Raw genomic sequence first — 7,974 nt, 5'->3', positions numbered from 1 at the left:
TGTTAATAAATTTAGTCAAGGATACATAGTGTAGTAATAATTCAATTAAGAGGTTGATTACCCGAAACAACAAATAATGAGTAATCAATATGGTGATTAAATAAAATGTTTTATTTATACCCAGAGTTTGGGGCCATACGAGATTAGTATTATTCTTGTGTTTCACTTTGCATGTTTTGACTTCCTGAATAATTAATTATTTTAGAATAATCAAATTATTCGAACGAACCACAGTCGTTCATATGTTGGAAGTAGGTATGAATGAAGACTATCATGAATTGGTGTGTGGATTGTCTAAAGTGTATTAGACATAAGCAAATGTTTGTTGCAACGTTCATGAGTGCTTATGAATATGATTTGAGCATTGGATTAAACCCATGCTCACTTGGATCATTTCATGAATTGTATCACGAATGATTGGTGATACGATAACATCTTATATTCTTGAAACCGAGATGTGTGAGTTGTATCTTGCGAGTCGGTTACACATTGATAATATGTAAACGCACCGGTAACTTGGTGTTATAAAACATATTGTTGTGTGTGATTCGGTAAGTGAGTACAAGCAAGCATTGAATCAAAGTTTATCCATTCCTTTTATCCAAAGTAGGATAAAAGCGATATCTTTGGGCCCCTCGATGATTTAGTGATGGCACATAGCGCTTGGCCAAGCCGAGACTAATTTGATGTGTTCAATTGTAGTCTGTTCTTAATCGTCATAAATCGGAAGTCAGGAAACAATATAGAGAGAATGATTCGAATTCATGTCTCACGTTTATACAATATCTAGAATGGAGGAATATATGATCCCTTATCTAAAGGACATGCGTATCTGATAAGATTAGAGTTGATAGCGGCTTTTGAAAGCTATGATAGCAGACTAGGATCTAAAGTCATATGCAGAATAGTTATTAGACTTATCCAAGTGGGAGACTATTGGACAAGTGTCTAAGTCCATAACTATTTTGGTATATACTTGACTCGATGGTGCATGGTCCTTTTGGGTTGCCTTCACCAAAGCAAGTTGATAGGATGAATTATGGAGAGAAAGGATTAATTATGATTTATTAATATATTATGAGAATAATATATTAAAGGATAAATCATATTGTTTAATTAATATTAGTCAATAATTAATTGATAATTAATTTTGTGGCTAAAAGAGATTAATTAAACTTAAGGGACTGGAACTGTAATTATAAGATAATTGCATTTGGGCTATGGATCACCTTGGAATAATAGGTTGGACGAATTCTATGGGGAAACCCATTAGAAATCGTCCAAGGGATATTCTAAAAGGGTCCATGGGCTGCTTTGGGCTTAAGCAGTCAGATTAGGTTTTCCTAGTTGAAAACCCTAATAGCCTACATGTATATATAGTACCCTTAAGCCCAAAAAACGGGGCTAAGAGTTCCACCAGGCTTTCTGGACGTTTTGGGCAGCCTCCCCTCTCCTTATTCTTCATCCTCTTGCTCTTGGTGTTTGTAAGCCATTAGAGGAGTGACACTTGTGACTCTAAGCTTTCTAAAGTCATTACAAGGAGGATTTGAGATTGTTATTGCTATATAACAATCAATGGTAATTCTCTAAACCCTAATTTCAATTTATAATATGTTAGATCTAAGATTTTAAGTCTTGGATACATTGCATGTACAATAGAGAAACCTAGATCCAAGCATTAGGGTTTGCATGAGAACATAGGATGTTCTTTTGGATAAAAACCCATCAAAATATTTGTTTGATAATAATCATATATCATCCATATTTAACCAAATACATCAATTTTGATAAGGATAACATTCCAAACATAAAAAATCGATTTTAGGCAATAAAAACGAGTTTTGGTAATTATCCTTAACAAAATCTGCTCAAAAAATCGAAAATCCTGGCAACAGACCTATAAACTCGTCGAGTTGAGTCCATAACTCGTCGAGTTCATGACCAACTCATCTAGTTCAGATAGAACTCGTTGAGTTTATGCTCCAGACAGCAGAACCTTTAGATTTCCTGATCTTTGACAGTTGACCATTGCATCAATTCACTAGAAAACGACATAGACTTTGATACCACTGTTGGGTTATGAGCATAACATCAATGCTATGGTGTTCATGCAACCCTAATTGCTTGGATCTACTTTTTATACTTTGAACATGCAATAAACTTCCAAGACTTACAAACCCTAGATCTAGCATACAATAATCGAATTAACATATGAATTAGGGTTTAGATCTTACCTTGATTGTTATGTAGCAATAAAAATCTCAATTCCTCCTTGTAATTGACTTCTGAAAGCTTAGTGTCACAAGTGTCACACATCTAATGGCTCACAAACACCAAGAGCAAGAGGATGACTTAGGAGAAGAGAAGAGGCACCCAAAAAAACGTCTAGAAACCATAAGGAATTAGATAGCCACGTTTTTGGTGCCCTAGGGGTCCTTAAATATGTGAGGCTATTAGGGTTTTGAACTAGGAAACCATAATCTGACTGCTTAAGCCCTAAGCAGCCTATGGACTCCCTCCTTAGAGGCCTTGGACGATTTCTAATGGGTTTCCCCATAGAATTCGTCCACTCCATCCTATATGGAGTCCATTAGCCCAATATTCAACTATCACACAATTGACAGTTCCAATCCCCTTTATTTAATTAATGTCTTTTAGTCACAAAATTAATTTCCTAATTAATTATTGACTAATATTAATTAAACAATATGATTTCTCCTTTAATATATTATTCATATAATATATTAATAAATCATAATTAATCTCTCTCTCCATAAATCATCCTATCAAGTTGCTTTGGTGAAGGCAACCCAAAAGGACCATGCTCTCAATCGGGTCAAGTATATACCAAAATAGTTATGGACTTAGACACTAATCTAACACTTATCACCTTCGCATCCATAGAAACTCTAATAGTTAGCTAGTCTCTATGCTTGAGTGTGTGAGACCAAAAGAGAGTGTAGTGGAGCATTTTTTGAGGAGTTAAGAGCTTAGAGCAAGGAAGAGCCTGTTGATCCAGCCTTTCCAGTGTTGTGGCATCAAGGTTGAGGTATAAAGCTACCACATTTACCCTTCGTTGTTTAGATCCCCCCTTTGTGAAAAAAAATGGTCATTTATAGGGCAAGATAGAGTCATTCTGGGGTTTGAGTTTGTCACAAGGGCAAAGTTTCAGATCTTGACTCCCCTAGGCCTTGTGGACAGAAAGCCTCAAGCTTTATGAAGCTTTGGCCCTCCTTCATGTCCAAAACCTTCTCCTAATGCTAGTTATGAGTGTTTTAGTTCCATAGAGCCTTGCATGCACGTAAAGTTAGCAACTTTACATGATAACAACACCCTAGGAGCCTAGATCTACGATTTGGAGCCTTAGCATGGCTTAAAAAGCCTCTGTATGGATGAAGGACTGAAGGGAATCGATGAGTCACATGGTCAAATCGGCGAGTCCGATGAAGATTGTCGTGGGATCGGTGAGTCTGATGAGTAACTCGGCAAGTAGGATAGGGTTTTCCTAACCTTTAGACATGTATGAGCTAGGCAACTTGCAAAGGATGCTTGACGAGTCGACCAAGGAGTTTACGATCACAAACCTTAGGAACCCGACGAGTCACTCTATTGACTTGGCAAGTTGGCGAGTTATGCAAGGAACTCGGCAAGTAACTAAGGGTACTCTAGGAGTTGAGGTCAACATGGACTCTTGACCTTGACCGTTGACTTTGACTTTGACCAAGGGTTGACCATTTTGACTTTTGAGGGTAATTGGTAATCAGGTATTTATCAAAATGGATCATTGATGGTTAGGTATTGGGGTTTGGGGAAATGCTTCCGGAGCGTGATTTCGTGGTTCAGTTCGTCAGTTGCGAGGTGAGTTATCCTCACTATATCAACATGGGTCTAAAGCACCAATGCTGACCCTTTATCGGAGTTGTATCCGGGTATTTGCTTGATATGTTTATTGATCTGCTAGATATGCATCCTGGTAGTTAGGATGATACTATGTTAGTGACTTGGTTTAGGTTGGTATCCTAGTATATAGGATGATGTTATGTTAGCGACCGGTTAGGTCAGTATCCTGGATATAGGGTGGTTGTTGTGTTAGCGATCTGTTAGATCGGTATGATTACCTGTTATATACATGCTAGCGTATGATATTTATGTGCACATGATTGTTTGATTGGTATGGGGGTTGGGTTGAGGCTGGTCCTGCTTCGTGATGTAGGTCAACATACCCAGGGTGGGCCAGATAGATTGCAGGCCCAGGAGGGCACATAGTCAGGCCGAAGGCCCAACGAGCGGTTCAGATAGGATGAAGGTCCAGACGTGCCGAGGCTCGAAGAGTGGGCCATATAGACTGAAGGACTGGTGAAGGCGGTCTAGTCATACTGTAGACTCGGAGAGTGGGCCAGGTGAACTGAAGTCCCGGTGTGGGCGGACCAATCACCCTGTAGACTCGAGATGCATGACTGTTCTGTTGTTTATATGTTTATATGATATGGTTATATGTATGGCGTTGGTATTTTGGGTGTAACTCACTAAGCTTTCGGGCTTACAATTTCATTTTATTGTTTCAGGTTCAGCGGATGGTCGCGGGAAGGCGAAGGCGTGGCCGTACACTTCCTCGATTGATGATTATGATTTCTGGGAACTCTGATGTTTAAACTATTTTGAAAACTAGTTGTAATAATTGAATGGTTTTAAATGATTTTAAAATCTTTAAATTGGCTCGAATTTTATGGGTGTTACAAGTTCATTGCTTAGATATCTGAGTCCCTTCTAACTCCTTCGGTATCTTTCAACCGGTACGGGTATGTTTCACCCCTACAACTAAGCTTACAGTCATACTAGCAAGAGTTACAAAGACAAAAAAACACATACAAACATATCAGCAAAGATCAGTGTTATTCTACAACATAATCCAATGGGCCAAAATTGGTGCCTTCGACCCACAAGTATAGTGAGGAAACTCACCTCAATCTGAAGATAGACAAATCACACTCTCGGGATGTTGTTACCACGACTCTTCACACTGAACATATCCATATTAACCCTAATAAATTATTAGGGTAATAACCCATAAAAAATGGCCCAGATTATCATCTTCATGCTGAGGGTAAAAGACCATTTTACCCTTCCTTTAATGGCCCCCTCAAACCATGGTCCAATCCCAAAAGACGTAAAGCCCAACAATGGCCCAAAAGACTCGCGGCCCAAGAAATGGACCAAAACCTACGGCCTAATAAATGGTCCAAAAGTCTTCTGGTGAGTACGCTAAGCGTACCATCTTATTACACCCAGCGTAGAAGCTTATACAACGAGGGAAAACGGGGACTGAATGCATTACTCTGAGCGTACGTATATATACTCCCATTGTACTCTCCTGATGGCCAAACTCACATTAAGCACTTAGTAGCTTAAGTCCAAATGTCCAAATCACATATCTTACTTAAAGGAAAATGTCTTAAATGATAAAGTCATCAACTTGATGCCTTTGCATGGCTCAACAAGGCCCAACATCATTTCTAGCACTCTAACCTCATAGAGTGACCATCAACTCTTGCATGGTTTAGTTAAATCCATCAAGATGCCATTTTTATGAACAAGGGATCTCAAAAACATCAAAATCTACTATCCAAAGCTTCTAGAGTAACTGATACTCACACTGATCAACCCATAGGACCAAAATATGCCAAAAACCCTAACTAGCTTAGATATAAACAAAAAATCACCAGTGTTAAGACTTTATACCTTCTGGAAGATGATGAAGGTGAATATAATCTGGATCCACAAGCTTCAAATCAGCAAGAGCTTCTACAAAGGGGTTCTTCTTCCTTCAAAATGCACCAAACACACACCAAAACACATATAAGGCTCAATCTTCTCTAAAAAAGGATCAGGGTTTCGTGGGAACTATTTTGGGACGAAGGAGGCTGATGATAAAATATGTCTCGAGGTTATAAAGTGCTTAAATAGGGTCAAAACCCTAAATATAAAGGTTTGCCCATGACTCGAGTACGCCCAACGTACGCTAGGTACGCCCAACGTACCAGGGGAAAACCCAATGTCCATGATTCGCTAAGGTACGCCCAATGTACCTTGGTTACACCCAACATAATAGATCAATATGCAAAATAAATAACCACTTTAGAATTTAAGAATTTTACGTGAAAACCGGGCGTTACACACTATCATCATCTTAACCATCTTCTAAATTTAACTATTCTGATTGACCATCAAATAAGCTCCCATCATCTTGATCACAGTGCATTGTTGTGTTTTTTCAATATCATACAACCCATAAAATGGATCATAGTCTTCATATACTGGTACTTGGAGACTAATCTCATCTACATGTTTATTCAACAATTTAGGAACATCTATTGGTACATACCTATCTCTGCATCAATCTCATGTTCTTCTAGTAATTCCTTCTCCTAATTATCCCATGGTTCACTTGTTGGTACTTTCTTCTCTTAATTATCTCCTGTTTCACTTGTTGGTACTTTCTTCTCTTACTTATCCCCTGTTTCACTTATTGGTACTTCTTCCTCTTTTATTATCCCATGTTTTAATGTCAATGTTTAACCATTTAAAACATGACCCAATACCTTAGCTTGGTTTTCAATTTCTTGTTCTTCTTATTTTTGGTGAAAGTGATTTTGATGCACCTTCATTAACCACAAATGGTAATGATGAACTACCAACTGACAATAATGAATTGCTATTTTCATGTTGAGGTTCATCAAGTAATTTTTGTTTTCCTTTTTTTGGTTCAATTCCAACTTTATTTTCTTCATTTAGCTCCTCAATAATGACATCATTCCTTTGATTTGGTGGCATGAAGTATGTAACCAAATTGGTTGTGCCATGCTTAATATACACATGGATCACCTTATTAGATCCAATGTATTTAGCCATGTCACATACATCTTGATCATTACTAAGAGCCCTAAGCCCAAAAGCAAGTCTTGGCTGGGAATTATGAAATGATAGTATATTACTCCGCGGGGGGGGGGGGGGGGGACCATATATCCTAGTTTTAGCATCATAACATTGAACTCATGCACTGGAAACTCATCTATATCAACTAAATCAATATATCTAACCTCCGAGTGCACATATCTTATTTTTGGAAAATGTGTGAACTTCCCACCATGGTGAAGTTCAATCGTGAACAAAGTGGGATGATCATCTTTCCCAAACAAAATAATACAAAATATAGTTATCATATTGTTGAATATTCAAAAAAATTAAGTTTCAAAAGCTATAGTAATACTCACCATACAAAGCTAGCTATAGTAATACTCACCATACAAAGCCAATACATTAAACTCCATGGTTGTAGGTTGTATCGTCCACAGTGAAAGCACCGTTGTTTCTTCTTCAAGCCATCTGACAACTCAAATCAGGAAAGGATTTGGGTTGAAATCATTGATTTAGGGTTAGCAATGTAATGACAGTTGAACGAGGAAGACGGTGAAATTGTTTAGATATCGTTATATACACAATAATAGATAAGCATTGCCCCCATAAATGAAAAGATGAAAATGTCCTCGTATGCGGGACACGTGGGGAAGAAAACGACATGCCTCTAGCTACAGTTAGAAACAAGGACCAACCACAACTTAAACGTTTTTGGAACTAACCCAAAAAAATTGATAAACCAAGGGGTATTTATGTAGTTTTGTCTAAAAGAAAATCATACTAGGGAAAATGACTTAGGAGGGTAACTATTTATTATCCGTGTTCACATATTGGCAACTTCTTCTTTTTTGTACATAATAAAGCAACTAACTTGTTTTAACTGTTTAAATTACACCAATATTACCGGCTAATACCTTTTTTAACCGGTAACTCAAAGGGAAATGACTTAGGAGGGTAACTACCTCTTATCCGTGTTCACATATTGACAAATTCTTATTTTTTGTACATAAGAAAGCAACTAACTTGTTTTAACTATGTAACATCCCAAAAATCATGACC

This window comes from Lactuca sativa, chromosome 4 (genome assembly GCF_002870075.4).
Source record: "Lactuca sativa cultivar Salinas chromosome 4, Lsat_Salinas_v11, whole genome shotgun sequence".
NCBI classification, from domain to species: Eukaryota; Viridiplantae; Streptophyta; class Magnoliopsida; order Asterales; family Asteraceae; genus Lactuca; species Lactuca sativa.
This window is presented reverse-complemented; position numbering follows the sequence as displayed.